General features: G+C 45.1%; 1 protein-coding gene across 5 annotated transcripts in view; it reads left to right on the top strand.

Annotated features, from left to right (window-relative positions):
- The window catches only part of ELMO1 (engulfment and cell motility 1), an 818,731-nt gene that overhangs the window by 520,637 nt on the left and 270,593 nt on the right, over positions 1-27,501 (top strand). The window contains exon 1 of one of the 5 annotated variants that reach the window (XM_068236404.1): positions 20,064-20,081. The exons of the other annotated variants lie outside the window; for them this stretch is intronic. The gene's annotated coding sequence lies outside the window, so the exon portion shown is untranslated. Of the gene's footprint in view, positions 1-20,063; positions 20,082-27,501 lie in introns of those variants that run through there. 5 annotated transcript variants of the gene reach the window in all.

Genomic DNA, 27,501 nt, shown 5'->3' with positions numbered 1-27,501 from the left:
AGTCAACATTAAGATAATTAATTCTGTATCATATTGCATGCAATACAGTGTGTAGTATTCCTACATTACCTCACATATCACATTTGGCATGTATTCTTAAGGATGCATATTAAAGTTGAAGGTATCCTCCCCCTCCTCTTATGTCGTGTCCCAGCGAACATTTTATTTATTTTTTTATTATTATAGGTTGACCTAATGAGGAGTGATGTAAGTTGCAGGTATGAGCCCCAGGAAAGAAAGACATCTTTGATCCTTAGTTTCTTTTAGACTAATATTTTATTCTGAAGAGAGCGTTTCCCTGTTTCTTGTCCATATGCCCCAAACTTTTTGGAATTTAGCAGCACATCCCCTAGCAATGTATGCGGCCTTATATAGGTGTAAGGATGAATTTACTAGGTTTTTCCAGTAAGGGATTGATGGAGGGTCGGGTTGTTTCCACTGTAATAATATACTTTTCCTGTAGTAAAACAGTAATAGACCCAAAAGTGTTCTTTGAGCTCTGGTAGGGGCTAGGGCCGTCACTTCCCCCAGAAGACAGTGTAGTGGTTCAGGAGTGACCCTTATTTTGGTTATTTTAGTGATATATTTACAAATTTTCTCCCAGAGTGAGGCTATCCTGGGGCAGAGCCAGAAAATGTGGTCAAAGTCTGCTAGCTCTTCCCCACATCTCCAGCAGGAAGCAGAACTCGAAGATTGGAATCTTGCAAGTCTACTAGGAGTCATATAGGCCCTGTGTAATATTTTAAATTGAATTAGTTTATCTTTTGAGGCAATTAGGTATTCAAATGGTTTTATAAGGGCATTCTCCCAGTCCTCATCATCAATAGTAGGAAACAAATTGGACCATGGCTGTTTGTATACCGTAGAGTGAGGCTCAGTGAGTAAGATTATATGTTGATAAAGCGTAGAGAGTGTTTTCTGGAGATTTTCATTTCTAAGGATATCCTCTAATTCCGAGGTTTGTACACTTACTGATCTCTTAAATTGCGCATGAAATGCGTGTTTTAATTGTAAATACCGAAAGAAATAGTTGTTTGGAAGAGAGAAATTTTCTTTGAGGTTATCAAAGTCCATTATGGTCCCATTTGATATGATGTGTGATAATTGGGAGACACCCTTCTTTATCCAGATGATTGGGTCGGGTATAGTATAGAATTGGGCAAGGGTTGGGTTGTTCCATATGGGGGTATTTGGGGATAGTCTATGTGGTGGGGCATTATACCAGGAGTGTACCACATTCCAAGCCCTAACAATAACTCTCATATTAGCTGTCAGTGGGTATGGCGCCTTCAGTCCCCTATATAGAATTTGGGTGAGAGCCTCATAAGAGCCCAGATATGCTGCATCTAAAACCATGGAAGAATTGGACTGGTCTTGAGCGAGCCACCAATGAGCAGTCACCAACTGACTACCTATAAAGTATTTGTAAAAATTGGGGAAAGCAAGTCCTCCCTCCTTCCAAGGTCTTTGTAGTTTCCTAAGGCTGATGCGGGGGGGTTTATTGTTCCATATGAAGGTGCTAATCAATGAATTTAATTGTGCAAAGAAGTTTTTATTTATCCATATAGGAGCGTTCCTAAATAGATAAGTATATTTGGGCAAGAGTTTCATCTTGACCAAATTAATTCTGCCAATAAGGGACAAAGGAAGGCATTTCCAGCCAGTAAGTTTACGTTTAGTTTCTTGTAATAAAGGGAGGAGATTATCTTGGTAAAAATCAAAAGTGTTATTAGATACCCAAACACCCAGATATTTAAGTCTACTGACTGAGTCAAGTGGAGTGTTAGTTAAGGTACAATGGGTGAGAGGGAGTAATTTGGACTTACTCCAATTAACCTGTAGTCCTGATATCAAGGAGAAGGAGTTGAATATGTCAAGTACACCTTTTATGGAATTGTTGGGGTCTTCCAGGTATAACACCATGTCATCCGCGTATAGGGATACCCTCTCCTCCAGCCCCCCCACGCGAAAACCTTTTAGCGTATTATGTTGGCGAATTGCAGCCGCAATGGGTTCAATAGCTATCGCGAAGAGGGCCGGAGAGAGAGGGCACCCCTGTCTAGTTCCCCTTTGTAGGAGGATATCGTTTGAAATCAGTTGACCTATGCGGATACTTGATTTGGGATTTCCATATATTAGTTTGAGCCAGGATATAAACCCGGGACCAAAACCAAATTTAGCAAGGGCCTGCCATTGGTATTTCCATTCGACTGAGTCGAATGCTTTTTGTATGTCTAAAAAAGCAAGTGCTCTTGAAGTGTCCAGCTCTGAAGATGCTTGAATATGAGTGTGTATGCGACGTAAATTGATATCAGTTGTCTTAAGAGGCATGAAACCTGTTTGGTCAGGATCTATTATATCAGTAATATATTTATTCACTCTAGTGGACAATAATTTAGTGAGAATTTTCTGATCATTGTTTAGCAGGGATATGGGGCGGTAAGAACTACATGCCAGGGGGTCTTTGTCTGGTTTGGGTATCAGAATAACATGGGCTTGGTAGAAGGTTTCCGGTAGGCCATTGCCCAACAGGCCATGGTTGTATAATTTAGTTAAATATGGGGCTAGAAGTTTGGCATACCTTTTGTAGAATTCGATGGGGATCCCATCTGGCCCAGGGGATTTTTGTGATGGAAAAGACATAATTGCATCAAAAACCTCCTCCTCAGTAATGTCTTGGTCAAGTTCTTGGGATATCTCTTCCCCTAAAGTTGGTACTGTTATTTGAGAGAGTAGATTGGCAATCTGCTCCTCAGTTCCTGTAAATTTGGAAGTATATAGCTCTGTGTAGTATGCTTGGAATTGAGATATAATTACAGAAGGATTTGCCACAATTTCTCCAGAATCCAGTCTAATTTCAGGAATATTTGATTGTTCAGAAGGATTGCGTGCTATATTTGCAAGCAGCTTGCCATTTTTATCACCACGCTCAAAAACAACATGCTGCCACTCAGTGAGAGAGGTCTTGGTCAAATCAGTCATATGTAAATTCAGGTTCCGCTTACATTGCATCATATCACTGTAAGTGTTGTCGTCAGGGGTGGCTGCATATGCATTGGTGGCCCGCTCCTCACTGTCAACTAAGTAAGTTAGGGTTAACTCATATTCTTTTCTACGGGCTGAAATTTGGCTAATATATTCTCCCCGAATAGTGGCTTTGAAGGCATCCCACGTGACCTGTGGTGAAGCCGTCGCCTCATTAGTGTCCCAATAGTTTTGGATGGCATTAGAAATATTTCCTCCAATATCTTTATCTTGAATCCATTTAGGGTGGAGCTTCCAGAGAGCTTTGTTGTTATAAGCTCCCATCGAGAGAGTGATCTCAAGGGGGGCATGATCGGAGAGCCCACTAGGTAAATACTGTGCTGATTGTACATGCGATAATATATTAGTGCTGCCAAATGCCAAATCTATTCTCGCAGCAGACCTGTGTGTGGACGAGAAATGAGAGAAAGCAGTTCTCCCAGAGTTCTTCCACCTCCAGATCTCCGCGAGTGACATAGCCTCTGCCCATTGAATTAGTTCAGAGTTAGCCAATCTGGATTGGTTAGTAGAATCTTTTTGGGCTTCTAATATATCATTGAAGTCACCAATGAGGAGAAGCTTAGCAGGGAGAAATTTCTGCAACTTGTGGGTTATTTGTTGTAATAGCGAGACCTGCAGTGGAGGGGGGGCATAAATCCCCACCATACAGAAGGGAGCACCGTAAATTGACATATGAACAATAATGTATCTGCCATCAGAGTCAGAGTAGGAGTTTAGAATTTTGCAGTTCAGAGTTTTGCTAATGAGAATTGAGATCCCTCTAGAGAAGGAGGAATAAGTAGAATGATAAGCCTTGTTTACCCACGGCTTTAGTAGCGTTTTTACAGAGGAGCTATCAAGATGCGTTTCTTGAAGGACAAGGATATGAGGTTTATATCTATGTATATATTGGAACATTAACGATCTCTTGAATGAGGAGCGAAGGCCCCGAACATTCCAAGAGATAATTTTAATTAATGATTCCATGTTCTATTTTATGTTTAAATGTCAGTATAGCATATGGGGCGCATTGGGAAGGATAGAAAAAAAGAGGCATACAACATACATGCATTCTGAATTTTAGAAATGACAAGCATGTATTGCGTAGCAACATGAGAGCTGTAATCAAGTAAAGACTTCTTCTTGAACATTTAAACAAAAGCGTAACACCCTGCTGCAGTAACAACCTACCTAAAAGGAAAACAAACATCACCACAGCTTTATTCCCGAACAAATTAAACACCCAGATACCTAGATCCAACTAGACCTTGGGTATCTATCCAACAGGACAGAGCCTGTAAGTGGGGGGAGTAAGTGAGGGACAGAACCTGCTCCGCTGCCCAACATCACCTGGTAAATGAGGAAGACCAGGAGGCTAGCTTCTTTTAACAAAAAACAAAAAAATATTTAGCTTGGATAGGGAGACTAATATCTAGTTAGGGGGGCATTATAAATTGTGAAAGATGTTAGATTTGTACTGTTATATTAAAAGAGTGCCAATGCTATAGTCATAGGGCATTCTGTACACATAGGGTAGTTGCCTATAAATGTATGGATAAAGAGCATGAAAGCATTTATTGGGGCATTATCTGCTATTTGTGGCTGTATCGGGGTACACAAAGTATCTGCATAATGATACTAGAAGAAAGCAGCCATTAATCTCAGTGATGGGAGGATGGAAAAGTATTGAATTAAATTTGGGTCTCTGCGTGTGGCGCCCCAGTGACGGGGCCGAGGCCCGGACGGGGTATATACCGGAGAAAGTTCAACTCCGGACCAGTGACGGGACCCAGTCCCCAGCCGGGGTGTAGGGCACCCCACACAGCCACCCTTATATTGCCAGGATCAATGAATCCTATATACACAGTATATGTAAACAAAAAAATAAAAACAAAAACAAAGAGAAAAAACAAAAAAAACAAAAAAAAAACAAAAAAAAAAAACGACCCTTTCCAATGTGGAAGATAATGTATGTGTACCTAATGCCTGTTTGGAGGGCTAGTAACTAAAGTGTAGCCATAGGTATTGGGATTAGAGAGATACATAGGTAATGTAGGAGTTGAGCACAGTAAGCCCAAACCTATGAAATACCGGCAATAGTTCACATTAAGGAGTTGTATATTTGTAATCTAGCAGCAGTAATAGGATACCATCTCCACCACATTCTAAACAGAACTAGTTAGGCAATAGCTCCCTCTAGCGGGCTGCATCAGAATCGTGGAGTCCGACAGACTCAACAATGTAACCAGTAACTCACGGAGGGAAAAGAAAAAACCCTCCAGAGTCCCAACTGCACCGCCGAGGAGCCGCAGCCCTCTGGCAGAGTATATATGGATTCTCCATCACCCGCAGAAAGCAAATCCAAAGTATAAAAATATTGTACAAAAACCCTTAACTTTTCATTATGAAAAATACCGTGGGAGAATGAGGAGAGGGTTTAGCATCTATGAGTCTGACCGTCTTGGGCTCTGCACCCCGGCATCTATGCCAGCCTGCAGCTAATAGTAGGTACACAGTGAGTTAAATTAGGTTAAATATTTAGAAAGCGGCAGTGCTGTTTACAATAATTTGGAATTGTAAAAGGAGTCAGCAGAATTGTCGGAAGATAGAACCCTATCTTCCGACAATGGCCATTCCAGAAATGTTATTTACTGTTGCAAATTAGTAAAACCCCAAGCATGTTTTGGTACACTTAACTACCACTTAAGTACTTATTGACTACAGTTCAGCACTCATGGTTGTAAGATTATGTTCTGAAGAATGCAGAACATATTAATGCCAAGCCCTTTTTTTCTCCCATATCCTTAAGAATCATTAATAATACGTCAGTAATAAACATATAAACCAGAGGAACGGAAATAATAACTTGGACTACTCAGGATCATTTAACTAGGTTAGGTATCAGTGCAGAAAGAAGGGTGAACATTAAACATAACATTCTGTGCTTCTTCTCCAGAGTACTGTTCAGAGTCTAACGATCTCATAGCCAATTGTCCGGCATCACTAGTGTCAAGCCATGTATATATTTATAGCATTTTCAGCTCAGGCCAAAGGGTAATAATGGAAACGGAAGATTATATCCCCGTTGTAGTAATGTCTCTGTAGATTGCACAGTCTAGTAGTATGCGAAAATAAGGGCACCAGATACATACACAGTAATATGAGAAAGAAGCGGAGGGCCAGTATGATATTGTGAAACATGGCCGAAGTTTATGGGAGTGATCATGTTTTCCCGGGCAAAGGGGAGTTAACTAAGGTGGGGTATGAATAATGACAGCGGGAAAACACACCAGTAACGTAAGAAAAATACAAATGAAGTGTAACCTGTTCAATAAAAGTAAAAACAAAGTCTGCACCGAAGGCACATACTACTCACGAGTAGATCCAAGCAATTAAACAACTGTAATAGCACATCTTAGGTGGTTTTCTTTTGCTTTGTGTGAGCTTCCACCCATTTAGTGGCTTCTTCAGGCGTTTCAAAAAAATGAGTTTTCTCTCCTTCTTGTACACGTAGTCTTGCCGGGAAGAGCATGGAATATGGTAATTGTAACTCTCTCAGCTTGGTCTTAACCGATTGAAATGAGCGCCGCTGTTTCTGTGTTTCATTGGTGTAATCTGGGAAGATCATCAAGCGTGAACTTTGGAAGTATATATCTCCTTCCTTCCTTGCAGCCTTTAAGATTTCATCCCGATCCTTGAAGTTCAAAAGTTTGAGAATGATCGGTCTTGGGTAGTTGCCTGGGATCTCCTTCTTAGTGGTAAGGCGGTGTGCCCGTTCTACAGCAAAGAAGGGGGAGAAAGTGGATGCCGGGAGCTTATCTTTGAGAAGCGTTTCTATGAAGGATGGAACATCAGATCCCTCTGCTTTCTCCGGGACACCCAAGATGCGGAGATTACTTCTTCTGTTCCTATTCTCTGCATCCACAGCCCGATTCTCAAGTTGTGTAAGCCTCTGTTGGATGCTGGGGACGGCGATGCGGTGTACCTGAACTGAGTCCTCTACATCTGAGGTACGTTGCTCCAATTCAGTGATTCTTGTTTTTATCTTGCTGAAGTCTTCTCTCAGTAACCCGAAGTTTATTTCGATTCTGTCGATTTTTTGAGTGAGGGTAGTTTGACAGAGACGTATTGCCTCTAATATCTCTGTGGTGCTAGGCGGCGGGGGCCCCTCCGCCACATGGTCTGCCATGTTGTCCCCTTCCTTGTGTTGTTTTGTCCTGGAGCTAGATTTGTTTTGTGCCGGAGTATTAGCAGGGGCAGCTGGCAGTTCAGGACCTTCCTCCTTCTCTTTGCTTTTGGAGCCTTTTGGAGGCATCAGAGTGTAGGGCTGGTGTCTGTGTGAAGATCGTTGCGGTCTGCTGGGTCCACTGTCACTCTCCCAGTCTGGAGTCTCAGTAGGCAGGTGGTTGAGAGCGCCTTCCACAGTCTCCCCAGGCGGCGAGTACCACGACTCCAGGGTGATACAGTATGATAGCTGCTACTCCGAAGATTGTGCTGTTCCTCTGGGCTGATTCTATGACAGGAATAGCCACATTCATAAGCGTTGGGCAGCGGAGCTCCAGAGAACACGTCCTGCTAGTTAGCCATCTTGGCCACGCCCCGTCAACTTGTCTATATATCTTATCTAAAGTTTAGATAGTTTACACATCAAATCTAGCTGCAAACAGCTTTAATAGAATATGATTGATTATTCCTGTAATACAATGACAGCAGCCGTGTTGTTTGTAAACTTTACACAGAAGCAGGCTTATCTGCATCTTGAGCAAAAAAAAAACTAATCCCCCTCCTCCTCTCTCCTCCCCTCTGCCTCTGAAATCTCTGGCTAGTAATACCTCCCCCTCCTCCTGCCCAGACTGAGCTCCCATGAGCCCTTGCTACTGTCTGAAAGTGCCTTGGATCTCTGAAAACCTGTGGGTGTGGCTTCTTTAGTTTATAGGGAATTAGAGTATAAAAACAAAAACAAAAAAGTATTTGGCTTGAAGAATGCCCTATAAACAATAGGAAAGGAACACAATTATGCAATGAGTAAACGTTCATCTTGGATCCACTTTAACCACTTGAGGACCTAGGGCTTTCTACCCCTTAAGGACCGGCCACTTTTTTTCCATTCAGACCACTGCAGCTTTCACGGTTTATTGCTCGCTCATACAACCTACCACCTAAATGAATTTTGGCTCCTTTTCTTGTCACTAATAAAGCTTTCTTTTGGTGCTATTTGATTGCTTCTGCGATTTTTACTTTTTATTATATTCATCAAAAAAGACATGAATTTTGGCAAAAAAATGATTTTTTTAACTTTCTGTGCTGACATTTTTCAAATAAAGTAAAATTTCTGTATGCATGCAGCGCGAAAAATGTGGACAAACATGTTTTTGATAAAAAAAAAACCCATTCAGTGTATATTTATTGGTTTGGGTAAAAGTTATAGCGTTTACAAACTATGGTGCAAAAAGTTAATTTTCCCATTTTCAAGCATCTCTGACTTTTCTGACCCCCTGTCATGTTTCATGAGGGGCTAGATTTCCAGGATAGTATAAATACCCCCCAAATGACCCCATTTTGGAAAGAAGACATCCCAAAGTATTCACTGAGAGGCATAGTGAGTTCATAGAAGATATTATTTTTTGTCACAAGTAAGCGGAAAATGACACTTTGTGAGGAAAAAAAAAAAAAAAAAGTTTCCATTTCTTCTAACTTGCGACAAAAAAAAAATGAAATCTGCCACGGACTCACCATGCCCCTCTCTGAATACCTTGAAGGGTCTACTTTCCAAAATGGGGTCATTTGTGGGGTGTGTTTACTGTCCTGACATTTTGGGGGGTGCTAAATTGTAAGCACCCCTGTAAAGCCTAAAGGTGCTCATTGGACTTTGGACCCCTTAGCGCAGTTAGGCTGCAAAAAAGTGCCACACATGTGGTATTGCCGTACTCAGGAGAAGTAGTATAATGTGTTTTGGGGTGTATTTTTACACATACCCATGCTGGGTGGGAGAAATATCTCTGTAAATGACAATTTGTTAATTTTTTTTACACACAATTGTCCATTTACAGAGATCTTTCTCCCACTCAGCATAAGTATGTGTAAAAATACACCACAAAACACATTATACTACTTCTCCTGAGTACGGCGATACCATATGTGTGGCACTTTTTTGCACCCTAACTGCGCTAAAGGGCCCAAAGTCCAATGAGTACCTTTAGGATTTCACAGGTCATTTTGAGAAATTTCGTTTCAAGACTACTCCTCACGGTTTAGGGCCCCTAAAATGCCAAGGCAGTATAGGAACCCCACAAATGACCCCATTTTAGAAAGAAGACACCCCAAGGTATTCCGTTAGGAGTATGGTGAGTTCATAGAAGATTTTATTTTTTGTCAAAAGTTAGCGGAAAATGACACTTTGTGAAAAAACACAATTAAAATCAATTTCCGCTAACTTGTGACAAAAAATAAAATCTTCTATGAACTCGCCATACTACTAACGGAATACCTTGGGGTGTCTTCTTTCTAAAATGGGGTCATTTGTGGGGTTCCTATACTGCCCTGGCATTTAAGGGGCCCTAAACCGTGAGGAGTAGTCTTGAAACTAAATTTCTCAAAATGACCTGTGAAATCCTAAAGGTACTCATTGGACTTTGGGCCCTTTAGCGCAGTTAGGGTGCAAAAAAAGTGCCACACGTGGTATCGCCGTACTCAGGAGAAGTAGTACAATGTGTTTTGGGGTGTATTTTTACACATACCCATGCTGGGTGGGAGAAATAACTCTGTAAATGGACAATTGTGTGTAAAAAAAATCAAAAGATTGTCATTTACAGAGGTATTTCTCTCACCCAGCATTGGTATGTGTAAAAATACACCCCAAAACACATTATACTACTTCTCCCGAGTACGGCAATACCACATGTGTGGCACTTTTTTGCACCCCAACTGCGCTAAAGGGCCCAAAGTCCAATGAGTACCTTTAGGATTTCACAGGTCATTTTTGTTTCAAGACTACTCCTCACGGTTTATGGCCCCTAAAATGCCAGGGCAGTATAGGAACCCCACTAATGACCCCATTTTACAAAGAAGACACCCCAAGGTATTCCGTTAGGAGTATGGTGAGTTCATAGAAGATTTTATTTTTTGCCACAAGTTAGCGGAAATTGATTTGAATTGTTTTTCTTCACAAAGTGTCATATTCCGCTAACTTGTGACAAAAAATAAAATCTTCTATGAACTCACCATACTCCTAACGGAATACCTTTGGGTGTCTCCTTTCTAGAATGGGGTCATTTGTGGGGTTCCTATACTGCCCTGGCATTTTAGGGGCCCTAAACCGCGAGGAGTAGTCTTGAAACTAAATGTCGCAAAATGACCTGTGAAATCCTAAAGGTACTCATTGGACTTTGGGCCCCTTAGCGCACTTAGGGTGTAAAAAAGTGCCACACATGTGGTACCGCCGTACTCAGGAGAAGTAGTATAATGTGTTTTGTGGTGTATTTTTACACATACCCATGCTGGGTGGTAGAAATATCTCTGTACATGACAATTGTTTGATTTTTTTTACACACAATTGTCCATTTACAGAGAGATTTCTCCCACCCAGCATGGGTATGTGTAAAAATACACCCCAAAACACATTATACTACTTCTCCTGAGTACGGCGATACCACATGTGTGACACTTTTTTTGCAGCCTAGGTGCGCTAAGGGGCCCAACGTCCTATTCACAGGTCATTTTGAGGCATTTGTTTTCTAGACTACTCCTCACGGTTTAGGGCCCCTAAAATGCCAGGGCAGTATAGGAACCCCACAAGTGACCCCATTTTAGAAAGAAGACACCCCAAGGTATTCCATTAGGTGTATGGCGAGGTCATCGAAGATTTTATTTTTAGTCACAAGTTAGTGAAAAATGACACTTTGTGAAAAAAAACCAATAAAAATCAATTTCCGCTAACTTTTGACAAAAAATAAAATCTTCTATGAACTCGTCATACACCTAACAGAATACCTTGGGGTGTCTTTTTTCTAAAATGGGGTCACTTGTGGGGTTCCTATACCGCCCTGGCATTTTACGGGCCCAAAACCGTGAGTAGTCTGGAAACCAAATGTCTCAAAATGACTGTTCAGGGGTATAAGCATCTGCAAATTTTGATGACAGGTGGTCTATGAGGGGCCGAATTTTGTGGAACCGGTCATAAGCAGGGTGGCCTTTTAGATGACAGGTTGTATTGGGCCTGATCTGATGGATAGGAGTGCTAGGGGGGTGACAGGAGGTGATTGATGGGTGTCTCAGGGGGTGATTAGAGGGGAAAATGGATGCACTCAATGCACTGGGGAGGTGATCAGAAGGGGGTCTGAGGGGGATCTGAGGGTTTGGCCGAGTGATCAGGAGCCCACACGGGGCAAATTAGGGCCTGATCTGATGGGTAGGTGTGCTAGGGGGTGACAGGTAGTGACAGGAGGTGATTGATGGGTGTCTCAAGGTGTGATTAGTGGGGGGAATAGATGCAAGTAATGCAATGGCGAGGTGATCAGGGCTGGGGTCTGAGGGTGTGGGCGGGTGATTGGGTGCCCTAGGGGCAGATGGGGGTCTAATCTGATGGGTAGCAGTGACAGGGGGTGATTGATGGGTAATTAGTGGGTGTTTAGAGGAGAGAACAGATGCAATGCACTTGGGAGGTGATCTGACTGCGGGTCTGCAGGCGATCGGATGGTGTGGGTGGGTGATCAGATTGCCCGCAAGGGGCAGGTTAGGGGCTGATTGATGGGTGGCAGTGACAGGGGGTGACATGGGGTGATTGATGGGTGATAGGTGATTGGCAGGTGATTGACAGGTGATCAGTGGGTTATTATAGGGAAGAACAGATGTAATTAATGCACTGGCAAATTGATAAGGGGGGGTCAGAGGGCAATCTGAGCGTGTTGGCGGGTGATTGGGTGCCCGCAAGGGGCAGATTAGGGTCTGATCTGATAGGTAAAAGTGACAGGTGGTGATAGGGGGTGATTGATGGGTAATTAGTGGGTGTTTAGAGGAGAGAATAGATGTAAACAATGGATTTGGGAGGTGATCTGATGTCGGATCTGCGGGCGATCTATTGGTGTGGGTGGGTGATCAAATTGCCCGCAAGGGGCAGGTTAGGGGCTGATTGATGGGTGGCAGTGACAGGGGGTGATTGATGGGTGATAGGTGATTGGCAGGTGATTGACAGGTGATCAGTGGATTATTACAGGGAAGACCAGATGTAATTAATGCACTGGCGAATTGATAAGGGGGGGAGGGGGGGTCTGAGGGCAATCTGAGCGTGTGGGCGGGTGATTGGGTGCCCGCAAGGGGCAGATTAGGGTCTGATCTGATAGGTAACAGTGACAGGTGGTGATAGGGGGTGATTGATGGGTAATTAGTGGGTGTTTAGAGCAGAGAATAGATGTAAACAATGGATTTGGGAGGTGATCTGATGTCGGATCTGCGGGCGATCTATTGGTGTGGGTGGGTGATCAGATTGCCCGCAAGGGGCAGGTTAGGGGCTGATTGATGGGTGGCAGTGACAGGGGGTGATTGATGGGTGATAAGTGATTGGCAGGTGATTGACAGGTGATCAGTGGGTTATTACAGGGAAGAACAGATGTAATTAATGCACTGGCGAATTGATAAGGGGGGGTCAGAGGGCAATCTGAGCGTGTTGGCGGGTGATTGGGTGCCCGCAAGGGGCAGATTAGGGTCTGATCTGATAGGTAAAAGTGACAGGTGGTGATAGGGGGTGATTGATGGGTAATTAGTGGGTGTTTAGAGGAGAGAATAGATGTAAACAATGGATTTGGGAGGTGATCTGATGTCGGATCTGCGGGCGATCTATTGGTGTGGGTGGGTGATCAGATTGCCCGCAAGGGGCAGGTTAGGGGCTGATTGTTGGGTGGCAGTGACAGGGGGTGATTGATGGGTGATTGATGGGTGATTGACAGGTGATTGACATGTTATCAGGGGGGATACATGCATACAGTACACAGGGGGGGGGGGGTCCTGGGGAGAATCTGAGGGGTGGGGGGGTGATCAGGAGGGGGCAGGGGGGAGATAAAAAAAAAATAGCGTTGATAGATAGTGACAGGGAGTGATTGATGGGTTATTAGGGGGGTGATTGGGTGCAAACAGGGGTCTGGGGGGTGGGCAGGGGGGGGTCTGAGGGGTGCTGTGGGCGATCAGTGGGCGGGGGGGGCAGATCAGTGTGTTTGGGTGCAGACTAGGGTGGCTGCAGCCTGCCCTGGTGGTCCCTCCAACACTGGGACCACCAGGGCAGGAGGCAGCCTGTATAATACACTTTGTATACATTACAAAGTGTATTATACACTTTGTAGCGGCGATCGCGGGGTTAACATCCCGCCGGCGCTTCCGTATGGCCGGCGGGATGTTACGGCGGGTGGGCGGAGCCAGTTGCCGGGGGAAGCGCGCGTCATCAATGACGCGATCGCTCCCCCGGCATAGGAAAAGGACGCAACGCCCTAAGGCGTATTGCGGTCCTTAAGGCATCCACTTTGCCGCCGCCCATGGGCTGTGGGCGGTCGGCAAGTGGTTAAAGAGACTCCGTAACAAAAATTGCATCCTGTTTTTTATCATCCTACAAGTTCCAAAAGCTATTTTAATGTGTTCTGGCTTACTGCAGCACTTTCTACTATCACAGTCTCTGTAATAAATCAACTTCTCTCTCTCTTGTCAGACTTGTCAGCCTGTGTCTGGAAGGCTGCCAAGTTCTTCAGTGTTGTGGTTCTGTGATGCATCTCCCCCCTCCAGGCCCCTCTCTGCACACTGCCTGTGTGTTATTTAGATTAGTGCAGCTTCTCTCTGCTCTATTATCTTTTACAAGCTATATAAATCCTCCTCTGAGCTGGCTGGGCTTTCACATACTGAGGAATTACATACAGGCAGAGCTGTCTGCAGCCTGACACTTCAGTGGAAGATAGCTGCAGGGGGAAAGAAACACACACATGATCTCTTGAGATTCAAAAGGAAGGGTGTGTACAGCCTGCTTGTGTATGGATGTATTTTCTATGTGTGGACATACTGTACATCAACCTACTTCCTGTTTTGGTGGCCATTTTGTTTGTTTATAAACAAACTTTTTAAAACTGTTTTTAACCACTTTTAATGCGGCGAGGAACGGCGAAATTGTGACAGAGGGTAATAGGAGATGTCCCCTAACGCACTGGTATGTTTACTTTTGTGCGATTTTAACAATACAGATTCTCTTTAAATACTTCACAATGGTCAGGTGTCTATTCACAGAGTTCCAAAGATGAGGTGAGACCTCTGCTGGTGGACAGCGGAAGTTCATGTAAAGTCCTTAGTGTGATACCAGCAGGAATTCAAACCGCAAGCAGCATGACAATAACGGTGTGAAAAACACTGAAAACTGCAGCAATTGCATTTGGGATTCTCATTTTGATAACAAAAATTAGTCCCTGAAAGAGAATTGCAAACTGAAAATCGCTGCAAAATCACCACCATTTTGTGTGAAATGGGGCCCTTAACGTTCTGGATAAACTTGGGTATCTATTTAAGAAAAAAAGGGGCACGTTTTCAACTAAGGGAATATAAAAGAAAACCCTCTAGCTCTGCATGCCAGTAGTAAACATGAATCGCCCCTTGTTGCATGAGGCATTTTTTCTATACCACACTGACAGTGTAAGATAATTTTCTCTTTTTTGCTTATCTTTTCTGTTCATCATAATACACTCTCTTTTCCTCTGTTGTGTAAATAATTTCCTCATCTTACAGTTCTTTTTTTTTCTAGCATTGACTGGAAATACTGTCATTATTTACCAGTACTTACGTACTCCTTTTTTGTTGGCACATGCCACAATCCTGTACAAGTGCAAACAAATAATACCACTTCATGAGATTTGAACTTTGGTATGGAGACCCCCCCACTTGACACATCGAAACTATGAAGGAACAAACAGTAGGATCTATGTAGTAAACAAAGAAAGGTGGAGAAATTTTTGTTTTTATTTTAATGAAGCCAGAGTCTTCAGAAGTCACTAGCTGAACACCGAAAAGTTCAAGCGAATAATTTCCATGTATGTATCTTATCTCCCTTCCCCTTAAAAGTCCCACATAGTGATCTTTCCAATTTTTGTAAAAACATATACAGCAATGTTGAGGAGTCTTGTAATTCATTGATTTCTCAATTTACACTTATAAGTACCCCCCTATAAAGGTCTGTTAAATTTGTTAAAACTTATCATCAGAATCAGAATTCGTTTATTTCGCCAAGCACGGTTGCACCGTGCCTGGAATTAGGTTTGGCACGTTGATTGGCAAGAAAGAGTTGTACAAACAGACAAGAATAATACAACATAACAAGAGTGCAGCAGAACAATACAACAGATACAGGAGTAATACAACATTTGCGGTAGGTCAGTTGCGGGTCTAGCAGGGACAGCAGCGTGTAGCAGAAGATAATTCTAGTATGACCTAAGCAAGGCAGTAAACAAACGGCCGCAGCCGAAGTCAGATATTAGTCCGGTAGATGGCTGTAGGGGCGGTCAGCGGAATGGGCAGAGTTCAAGACTCTTGACAGCAGTGGGGAAAAAAGTGTTCATACGCCTAGTAGTCTTAGCAGGGATGGACCGAAACCTCCGGCCCAGTTTGAGTCGAGTGAAAAAACTGTGGCCAGGGTGAGAGGGGTCGCCCACAATTTTCATTGCTCTATTCGCAGTCTAGTGTTATAGATGAGATCTAGAGGGGGAAGAGGTTTCCCAATAATCCTCTCCGCTGAGCTGATGACCCTCTGGAGTTTGGATCTGTCGCTGGCGGTGCAGCTAGCGAACCAGACCAGGAGGGATAAGCAGAGGACTGACTCGATCGCAGCAGAGTAGAAGGACCTCAGAACTTCATAGGCCATGCCAAACTTCTTAAGTTGGCGAAGGAAGAAGAGTTTTTGCTGTGCCTTCCTCTGAGTCGTGGTAGTGTTTGCCCTCCAGGTCAGGTCAGCAGAGATGGTTGTACCCAGGAGGCGGACATTGGGAACCCTAGCGACCTCGATGCCCTCGATATATATCGGAGGGGGGTTGCTGGCATGCTTTCTGAAATCAATGACCATCTCCACAGTTTTGGCTGTGTTAAGAACTAGCCTATTCTCTCTATACCAATTGCAGATTCTGTCTACCTCCTTGCGGTAAGCCTGCTCGTCGTTCTCACTAATAAGGCCAATGATTGTGGTATCGTCCGCAAATTTGATGATTTTGACAGTCAGCTGTGGATGTGCAGTTGTTCGTGTATAGAGAGAACAGAAATGGTGATGTAACGATTGGTGTCAGCAAAACAGATTTTCTGATTATTGGTGATCTGCAGTATCACCAATAATACAGATGCTATACCTGATTATGTGGTGATCTGCAGAATCGCCAATAATGCTAGTATAGCCAGACACAGGACAACCAATGAGAGATAGTGTTTGGTGCAACAGTAATGAGGACAAGGAGATCTCCCGAGGAGCGGGAGACTCAGACAGTACTGCAGCCAATGATCCCCTGAGGAGCAGGGGACACAGACTGTACTGCAGCCAGTGGACACCTGAGGAGCAGGGACCACTGACTGTACTGCAGCCAGTGGACACCTGAGGAGCAGGGACCACTGACTGTGCTGCAAAGGATGATCACCTGAGGAGCAGGTGATTGACTATACTACAGCCAGTGGACACCTGAGGAGCAGGGACCACTGACTGTACTGCAAAGGATGATCACCTGAGGAGCAGGTGCTACAGATAGTGCTGCAACTGAGCCTCACCTGAAGAGTAGGTGAAGGCTACTACAGATTCCTCACCAGTGACTAGGCCCACTGGTGAGGACGGGAAGGTCAGACAAGCAGAGTAGGCAACGTACGGACAGATAAAGTACAAAGACAGAAGGCTGATTCAGTGTTAAGTTCAGGCAGAGTCGTCAACTAAAATCAGATAGGCAGAGGTACAGAATCAACAAGCAGGAGAGTAGTCAAAGGAAGCAGAAGGTCATAACAGATAATACAATGCAATTAGTACTTTAAAGGGAAGGTTCAGGGGAACCTGTAAAAAAATAAAAATCCCTATCCACTTACCTGGGGCTTCCTCCAGCCCGTGGCAGGCAGAAGGTGCCCTCGCCGCAGCTCCAGAGGCTTCCGGTCGTCTTCGGTGGCCGACCCGACCTGGCCAGGCCGGGCTCTTCTGTGTCCCACGCGGGCGCGCTGACGTCATCGGACGTCCTCCGGGCTGTACTGCGCAGGCGCAGTACAGCCCGGAGGACGTCCGATGACGTCAGCGCGCCCGCGTGGGACGCAGAAGAGCCTGTCCTTGGAGCGCAGAAGAGCCCGACCTGGCAGCCGGCCTGGCCAGGTCGGGTTGGCCACCGAAGACGACCGGAAGCCTCTGGAGCGGCGGCGAGGGCACCTCCTGCCTGCCACGGGCTGGAGGAAGCCCCAGGTAAGTGGATAGGGATTTTTATTTTTTTACAGGTTTCCCTGAACCTTCCCTTTAAGCTATCAACAGAATCTGGCTAAGTGTGGATCCCCAGCTCCAGCTGGTTCTAGCACACTTCGGGATCTGACTAGGTCTAAGCGCTAACACGTTTGCATTCGCAACAGCAGACACGGGGCAACTGACAGACTAGTACTATATATACAGAGATGCCCCGCAGCGCCGCCCCCATCACTCAGCCAATCCAAAGTATCGTTGGAGTCAGCTGACTAGGCAGATCAGCTGACTCCCCTTCTATTCGCATATGGGTCCTGTCGCCTGGCGCGCGCGCAGCCCTCAATCTATGTGCAATAGAAGGACCAGGCAGAGCAGCAGCATGTAACTGCGCGGCAGAGGCCGCCGGCTGATACGCAGAGATAGCCATCATGCCGCTTTCCTCCGCTATCTATTACAGGTGACAAGACACAGCCCTGAGGGGCTCCAATGTTGGTCACTCTGGGTCTGGAGGATATGTCGCCCAGCTTAACCACCTGGGACCTGTTCGAGAGAAAGTCTGTGATCCAGAGACGGAGGGTTGGATGGACTTTGAGCTCCGTGAGATTGTCGTGCAGAATACGGGGCAGATAGTATTAAATGCCGAGCTGAAGTCCAGGATAAGAACTCTAGCATATGAGTTTGGCCTGTCGAGGTGGTTAGTGATAAACTCCAGGCAGATGTTGATAGCGTCATCAGTGGACCTGTTTGCTCTGTACGCGAACTGGAGAGGGTCCAGTCGGTCCAGAGTAACATTCTGAGCAGCAACAGTACCGCTCTTTCAAAGGTCTTCATGACCACCGATGTTAGGGCAACGGGCCTGAAGTTGTTTAGGTCAGAAACCCCTTGCTTTTTCGGGATGGGGATGATGATGGATTCCTTGAAGCAAGTAGGGACTTTCCCTTCGGTGAGAGACCTGGCGAAGATAGAGGTCAGGACGGGGGCCAGCTGACGTGCGCAGGACTTAAGACATGCAGGTGACACGCAATCAGGGCCAGATGCTTTCCTGGCTTTCAATGAAGGCAAGAGGTGCAGAACAACGTCCTCAGATACTGTCAAGGGGGGCATGTGCTCAAGCTAGGTTCAATGCTCTTATAGGCAGAGAGGGAGGGGGGAGTAAGGAGTAGACGGCCTCCCAGAGATGCCCGGAACCTCAAACCTGCAATAAAAGTTACTGAGTTCCTCAGCTAGCTCGGAGCAGGGGGTAGCCTGTTGGGGAAGAGGCTTGTAGCTGGTGGCAGCCTTCAGGCTCTTCCAGACAGCCCGAGGGTCGTTTGAGCGGAGATCATTTCACTCTCCTCAGTTGTAAAGCTAGAGGGCCTCCAGCTTGCAGCAATATGGTGCAATATAGAACTTGCCACACAAACCTATCCACTGTGCCTCATCTGTATACATAAAGCACTATGTTTATTAACCCTTGCAATGGAATATAAATACAGGGAGTGCAGAATTATTAGGCAAGTGGTATTTTTGAGGAATAATTTTATTATTGAACAACAACCATGTTCTCAATGAACCCCAAAAACTCATTAATATCAAAGCTGAATATAGTTTTTAGTTTGTTTTTAGTTTTAGCTATTTTAGGGGGATATCTGTGTGTGCAGGTGACTATTACTGTGCATAATTATTAGGCAACTTAACAAAAAACAAATATATACCCATTTCAATAATTTATTTTTACCAGTGAAACCAATATAACATCTCAACATTCACAAATCTACATTTCTGACATTCAAAAACAAAACAAAAACAAATCAGTGACCAATATAGCCACCTTTCTTTGCAAGGACACTCAAAAGCCTGCCATCCATGGATTTTGTCAGTGTTTTGATCTGTTCACCATCAACAATGCATGCAGCAGCAACCACAGCTGTCAAGTCCTTCTTTTGACCCATTTTGCCAAAGGAAAGGAAGTTGCCTAATAATTATGCACACCTGATATAGGGTGTTGATGTCATTAGACCACACTCCTTCTGATTACAGAGATGCACATCACCTAATATGCTTAATTGGTAGTAGGCTTTCGAGCCTATACAGCTTGGAGTAAGACAACATGCATAAAGAGGATGATGTGGTCAAAATACTCATTTGCCTAATAATTCTGCACTCCCTGTAAGATAAGTGAACACAGGCAAGATTTGAGTAGGCTTGGTACTATGTGTGCCCATGTTTATCTCATCATGTCACGTGTCAGTTCATGCACCCTTTAAAGAAAACCTGAACTGAAAATTAAAAGTCAAAATAACCATACACAAGTCATACTTACCTTCCATGTAGCCTACTCCTCAGTGTCTTTCTCCTGTCCCGCGTCCTGTTTGTTCACTGTGATCAAGGGAATTTTCCGTCCTCCATTTTGAATATGGCCATTACCCATAACAGCTTTCTGGTCAGCACACAGTTAAACTGTAACATCGCCCACTTGAGCCATAGGGAAACATGGACATTACCTGGTACGTCAGTTTTCCTCTCAGCTATAACTGACAGCAACTGATATTTTACTGACAGCAACTGCTATATTTCAGTTCTAACAAAATGTTGTCAGAACTGGAAGGGATCACTGTCAGAAGAAAATAGTGAGCTTATGAGAGGAACTGATGGCAAGGTAACTATGTAATGTGCATTTGAAGTTACCTCATGTGTTTATTTTAAATATTTTTACTCAGTACAGGTTCTCTTTAGAGACACTGAAGCGAAAAAAAAAAATATGATATAGTGAATTGGTTGTGTACTATGAATAATTACTAGAAGATTAGCAGCAAAGAAAATATTCTCATACTTTTATTTTCAGGTATATAGTGTTTTTTCTAACATTGCATCATTCTATAATATGTGCAGATTACACAACACTCAGCATTCAAAATGAGTCTTTCAGAGCAGTCTGACCTCTCCTCTAGCAGAGGAAAAGTAAATAGTCCAGGAACAGTTGAGATAATAAAAGTCAGATAACAGCCCTCTCCACGACTAACTTAGTCGGAGAGCTTAATGGCTTGTTTGCATAGAGATAACAACTGGAGTTTCTCAACTCTTCCTGTACTGGAAACAATTACACTGATGTATCTGATCTTAATGTTCATCATTTTTTTTTTTCGCTTCAGTGTCTCTTTAAGTCTTTCATTTGCTGAATGTTGTTGTTTCTCCTTCTTCTGCTCCAACCTGAGTTATTGCAAATACTTTGTTTTAAGAAAGCAAACTTTTGTTTTCCATAGCATTTTAGTAACAGCGCTTTTTGGTCCATTGTAGCCCTTTACACACTCCTAGGAGTTCTGGTTCTCCATGAGCTTGCTGGGTACTCCTTGGGTGTTTTAAGCCCTAGCCCATAGAGCCACATTAATTCATGCCATGCACTGATGAAGACCAACCAAGTCTGAAACAGTCTGTATGCATTGTTGGATTATTATTGATCTATATATTTAACCACTTGCCGACCGCCCACTGCACATTAGCGGCGGCAAAGTGGCAGCCCCAGGACCACGTAACGCACAATAGCGTCGGGTCCTGGGACACTGTGTTGCCAGGGATCGTGTGCTGGGATGCGCACGCATCCGCCGGCAATAGGCTCCGCCCACCCGTGACGTCAACCCGCCGGCCAATCGGAAGCGCCGGCGGGTTGTTAACCCGACGATCGCCGCATAGGAAGCGTATAATACGCTTTGTAATGTTTACAAAGTGTATTATACAGGCTGCCTCCTGCCCTGGTGGTCCCAGTGTCCGAGGGACCACCAGGGCAGGCTGCAGCCACCCTAGTCTGCACCCAAACACACTGATCTGCCCCCTGATCGCCCACAGCACCCCTCAGACTCCCCCCTGCCCACCCCCCAGACCACTGTTTGCACCCAATCACCCCCCTAATCACCCATCAATCACTCCCTGTCACTATCTGTCAACGCTATTTTTTTTTAGTCCCTAAACTGCCCCCTGGGGACTCCTGATCACCCCCCCCCACCCCTCAGATTCTCTCCAGACCCTTCCCCCCATGTACTGTATGCATCTATCCCCCCTGATCACCTGTCAATCACCCATCAATCACCCCCTGTCACTGCCACCCATCAATCAGCCCCTAACCTGCCCCTTGCGGGCAATCTGATCATCCACCCACACCATTAGATCGCCTGCAGACCCGACGTCAGATCACCTCCCAAGTGCACTGTTTGCATCTGTTCTCTCCTCTAAACACCCACTAATTACCCATCAATCACCCCCTATCACCACCTGTCACTGTTACCCATTAGATTAGACCCTAATCTGCCCCTTGCGGGCACCCAATCACCTGCCCACACGCTCAGATTGCCCTCAGACCCCCCCCCCCCCCTCTTATCAATTCGCCAGTGCATTATTTACATCTGTTCTTCCCTGTAATGACCCACTGATCACCTGTCAATCACCCATCAATCACGCCCTGTCACTGCCACCCATCAATCACTCCCTGTCACTGCCACCCATCAATCAGCCCCTAACCTGCCCCTTGCGGGCAATCTGATCACCTACCCACACCATCAGATCGCCTGCAGACCCGCCGTCAGATCACCTCCCAAGTGCATTGTTTACATCTGTTCTCTCCTCTAAACACCCACTAATTACCCATCAATCACCCCCTGTCACCACCTGTCACTGCTACCCATCAGATTAGACCCCTATCTGCCCCTAGGACACCCAATCATCCGCCCACACCCTCAGAACGCCTCAGACCCCAGCCCTGATCACCTCGCCAGTGCATTGCTTGCATCTATTCCCCCCACTAATCACACCTTGAGACACCCATCAATCACCTCCTGTCACCACCTGTCACCCCCTAGCACACCTACCCATCAAATCAGGCCCTAATTTGTGGGCTCCTGATCACTCGGCCAAACCCTCAAATCCCCCTCAGACCCCCTTCAGAAACCTCCCCAGTGCATTGATTGCATCTATTTTCACCTCTAACCACTCCCTGAGACACCCATCAATCACCTCCTGTCACCCCTCTAGCACTCCTATTCATCAGATCAGGCCCAATACAACCTGTCATATAAGAGGCCACCCTGCTTATGACCAGTTCCACAAAATTCGCCCCCTCATAGACCACCTGTCATCAAAATTTGCAGATGCTTATACCCCTGAACAGTCATTTTGAGACATTTGGTTTCCAGACTACTCACGGTTTTGGGCCCGTAAAATGCCAGGGCAGTATAGGAACTCCACAAGTGACCCCTTTTTAGAAAAAAAGACACCCCAAGGTATTCTGTTAGGTTTATGAAGAGTTCATAGAAGATTTTATTTTTTTGTCAAAAGTTAGCAGAAATTGATTTTTATTGTTTTTTCACAAAGTTTCATTTTTCACTAACTTGTGACAAAAAATAAAATCTTCTATGAACTCACCATACACCTAACGGAATACCTTGGGGTGTCTTCTTTCTAAAATGGGGTCACTTGTGGCGTTCCTATACTGCCCTGGCATTTTAGGGGCCCTAAACCGTGAGGAGTAGTCTAGAAAACAAATGCCTCAAAATGACCTGTGAATAGGACGTTCGGCCCCTTAGCGCACCTAGGCTGCAAAAAAGTGTCACACATATCGTATTGCCGTACTCAGGAGAAGTAGTAATAATGTGTTTTGGGGTATATTTTTACACATACCCATGCTGGGTGGATTGAAATCACTCTGTAAATGGACAATTGTGTGTAAAACAAATCTAAAATTTGTCATTTACAGAGATATTTCTCCCACCCAGCATGGGTATGTGTAAAAATACACCACAAAACACATTATACTACTTCTCCTGAGTACCGCAATACCACATGTGTGGCACTTTTTTGCAGCCTAACTGTGCTAAGGGGCCCAAAGTCCAATGAGCACCTTTAGGCTTTACAGGGGTGCTTACAATTTAGCACCCCCCAAAATGCCAGGACAGTAAATACACACCACAAATGACCCCATTTTGGAAAGTAGACACTTCAAGGTATACAGAGAGGAGCATAGTGAGTCCGTGGCAGATATCATTTTTTTTTTTTGTCGCAAGTCAGAAGAAATGGAAACTTTTTTTTTTTTCTTTTTCTTTTTTTTTGTCACAAAGTGTCATTTTCCGCTAACTTGTGACAAAAAATAAAATCTTGTATGAACTCACCATGCCTCTCAGTGAATACTTTGGGATGTCTTCTTTCCAAAATGGGGTCATTTGGGGGGTATTTATAACATCCTGGAATTTTAGCACCTCATGAAACATGACAGGGGGTCAGAAAAGTCAGAGATGCTGAAGGGAAAATGGGAAAATTCACTTTTGGCACCATAGTTTGTAAACGCTATAACTTTTACCCAAACCAATAAATATAGGCTGAATGGGGTTTTTTTTCTCAAAACATGTTTGTCCACATTTTTCGTGCTGCATGTATACAGAAATTTTACTTTATTTGAAAAATGTCAGCACAGAAAGTAAAAAAACAACATTTTTTTGACAAAATTCATGTCTTTTTTGATGAATATAATAAAAAGTAAAAATCGCAGCAGCAATCAAATAGCACCAAAAGAAAGCTGTATTAGTGACAAGAAAAAGAGGTAAAATTCATTTATATGGTAGGTTGTATGAGCGAGCAATAAACCGTTAAAGCTGCAGTGATCTGAATGGAAAAAAAGGCTCTGGTCCTTAAGGGGTTTTATGACTGCAGTCCTTAAGTGGTTAACAAGCTGACACATCATTGCATTCCAGCGGATCTGGAGGTGTGTTTAGCTTAAGGCTTCTTGCACACAGGGACGTTACAGGTGCACGTCAGTGCAGCCTGTAACGCTCCACCAACGCACAGCAATGTAACACAAATGGGCTGTTCACACTGCCCATGCTGCGTTACATTGTAACGCAGCAAAGTGCTGCATGCTGTGCGTTCTACGCGGCTAAACCGCGTTACACTGTTTGCACATGCTCAGTCATGTTGGGGAGGAGGGGAGAGCGGCCGGGCACATGGCTAATTAATATTCACTGCACTCAGTGTCGTGCAGTATTTACTTCCTGGAGCGGCCGCTCTGTGCGGCGATTGGCCGGGCGGGACCACGTGATGCCGCATGCGTCCAAGAGTACGCATCACGGCATCATGGACGCCAGAGTGAGCTGCACAACGCGGCTCACTCCGACATTCACACCAGAGAGCACCAGGCGTTGCGTTAGGGGCACGTTATGTGCCCTATAACGTCCCCTAAACGCAACGTCCTGGTGTGTAACTAGCCTTAAAGGATAACAACGGGTGAAAGCAAAAAAAAAAAAACAATAGGAAGGAAAATAGTAGGGTGCATGGTACACACCAAAAAAAGCAATAAAGCTAATTTACTTGAAACACTGTCGAAATTTTATGTATCAAAAAGAGGAATTTAAAAAGCTTTGTCCTATAACACACTCTCAAACCCCCCCCCCCCCCCCCCTGGACTCCCCATCCCGTTCAAACCCCACAAGCACTCACTCCATTCAACTCCTCAGACATACAAGGCCAATGATCCAGGTGCACCTTGCTCTGATAGGGGAAGGCTTAACTAGTGTGATCACGTATATTCACTGAGAGTCACTTCTAGAGACCAAGAGGTCACAGTGTTCCTTCACAATTCAACAGTATGGTATATAAGGGCAAGTGAAATGTCCACTTCCTAGTTATTCCTCACAAAAATATAGTTGTAGCAGTCCCTTGCAAAATGCAGAATGCAGTGTGCATAAAGTCAGCAGCTGAGTACCTGGCGTACAGGCATATGTGCATTCGGCTGACAGTCTTGCAGGGAAAAGCAGCTATGCAATTGCTCACCATACCAGATGCCGGATCACGTGTCCTTAGATCTCCCAGGAAGACTGGACGGCTGTGTACCACTGTGGCATGAAGCGTTGGTAGGTCTCTGGGTGCAAAGGGACTTCCAGTGAGGCAGAGAGGTAGGGAGAGTCGGACAAGCATGCGGTGATGCCACCTAGAGCCCCGACATGTTTCACGAGCTCCTTGCTCGTTTCCTGAGGGGGTGTGGCTCACCAATAACAACGGGTGATTTGCATATTTCAGCAGTGATACACTGGGAGACATCTCGGAGCTCACTCCAACCAGAATTATTGCAAATACTTTCTGTTTTAACCTGTTTAAGACCGCGTCACGCTGATGGGCGTGAACGCGGTGGCTCCCCCAGGACCGCCTAGGCGTAAAGTCCTGGGGGCGTGTTTTGCAGTAGATTGCACATGCAGATGCGTGCTCATCTCCGCTTAGATGGCAGAGCTCCGCTCCGTCATCGGCCTCCCATCGGTGATCGCCGCTAGGAGACTTTTAGACGGCAAAACTGCCGCCTATTTACATAGTACAGGATTTAAGCCTGTGGTCCTTAAGTGGTTAAGAAAGCAAACTTTTGTTTTTCTAATCAAACATGAGATGAATTTATGAACAGTTGCAAATGTAAATGTAGCCTGAATCCAAATTTTCCACACGTTGCAAAAATATACATACATGCATACATATACCAGTACTGTACATACACATAAAATGTATATTTCTCCCAGAGTAAAAATGCACTATAAATTACTTTTCTTCTGTGTTGCTATCATGTACAGTAGGCAGGGCCGGATTACTGACCAGGCAACAAAAGCAGTTGCTTGGGGCCCCATTCAGAGTCAAATGGGCCCCATCAGCACATAAACCAGCCCTCGCCATCCTGTCAGCGGTGGCTGGATGGTATAATGGTTAAAGGGACTCTGAGCAGTGCAGTAACTATGGAAAGATGCATATCATTTTAAAGCTCTCTTTCTCCTCTTTCCAATGATATATAAACGGCCGCCCTATGCCTTTTAGTTATTGCTATTTTCGTGATCGAAATCGTGGCCACGGGACGACTTTTCTCCAAAGTCGGCAGCTCGATTCAGCACAATGCAATGAAATGTAAGGAACTCAGGGGGATAGAATTACAAACATCATGCTGGTAGGTGTGAGGATGTAATTAATCAGTTGTGGGTATGCTTAAAGGCATACCCACAGGCACTGCTCGGAGTCCCTTTAAGGGCTCTGCCTCTGACACCAGGAGACCAGGATTCGAATCTGGCTCTGCCTGTTCAGTAAGCCAGCACCTATTCAGTAGGAGACCTTAGGCAAGTCTCTCTAACACTGCTACTGCCTATAGGGCGCGTCCTAGTGGCTGCAGCTCTGGCTCTTTGAGTCCGAATGGAGAAAAGCGCAATATAAATGTTATTTGTCTTGTCAAATGATGCCATGCGCTGCTGATTGTCTTCAGAGCCAGGCTCTCCTCCTAGGTCCCCCTCCTGCTACTGTGCGCTCCGCCGCTGCCCACTCCGCCCTCCCTTCCCACAGAGAACCACAGCTGCAGCAAGAATGATAGCAGCAGATGGCAAACGCTCACTCACCTATCCATGATCCAAGCGATAGAGATCCTGTCATCTGAAACCTATCTGTCTCTTCTACAGTGCAGCCGCTTGCTCTGAACTTCCTGATTCTCAAATCAGACAGGAAGTAGGAAGTAGTAATAGTAGTAGTAACAGAGCGGCAGCACTCTAGAGGAGACAGATGGGCTCCAGATGATGGGACCTCTATTGCTTGGATCGCAATAGGTGAATGTGAGTCATCTGGTGCTGTCATTCTCCCCCGCTGTGGCTGCCTTCTCTGCTGGACTATCGTATTCACTGGGATGTCTAGTTTGGGAGGAAGTTGGTTGTTCGGTGGTGGGGTGGTTATGTAATTCTGTCTGGGGAACGGCTTCTGGTTTGGCGGTGTCCAGAGCTTTCTGCTATTGCCAGGCTGGAGATGCAGGGGCAAAGTGCTGCTGCTGTGATATCTGGTTCCCTCTTCGCAGGGGTGCCCCAGCCCCTGAGTGCAAATGTCCCAGCCATTCATCTCTCACTCTGCATTTTGCCGCTGCTATTCCCTGCATTGTGCACCCACAGAGGAAAGTGGGCTGTTGCCCATAGCAACCAGTAGCTCGGCTGCCCCGGTGTGTGCGGCATGTTGCTGTGCAGCTGCATTTTCTGATTCTATTATGACATGATGGGGGGCCCAAATCAGTTACTTTGCTTAGGGCCCCATTTAGCCTT

This window comes from Hyperolius riggenbachi, chromosome 5, assembly GCF_040937935.1.
Source record: "Hyperolius riggenbachi isolate aHypRig1 chromosome 5, aHypRig1.pri, whole genome shotgun sequence".
Classification (NCBI taxonomy): domain Eukaryota; kingdom Metazoa; phylum Chordata; class Amphibia; order Anura; family Hyperoliidae; genus Hyperolius; species Hyperolius riggenbachi.
Note: the sequence above shows the minus strand (reverse complement) of the source record. Positions and strands in the feature narration are given on the sequence as shown.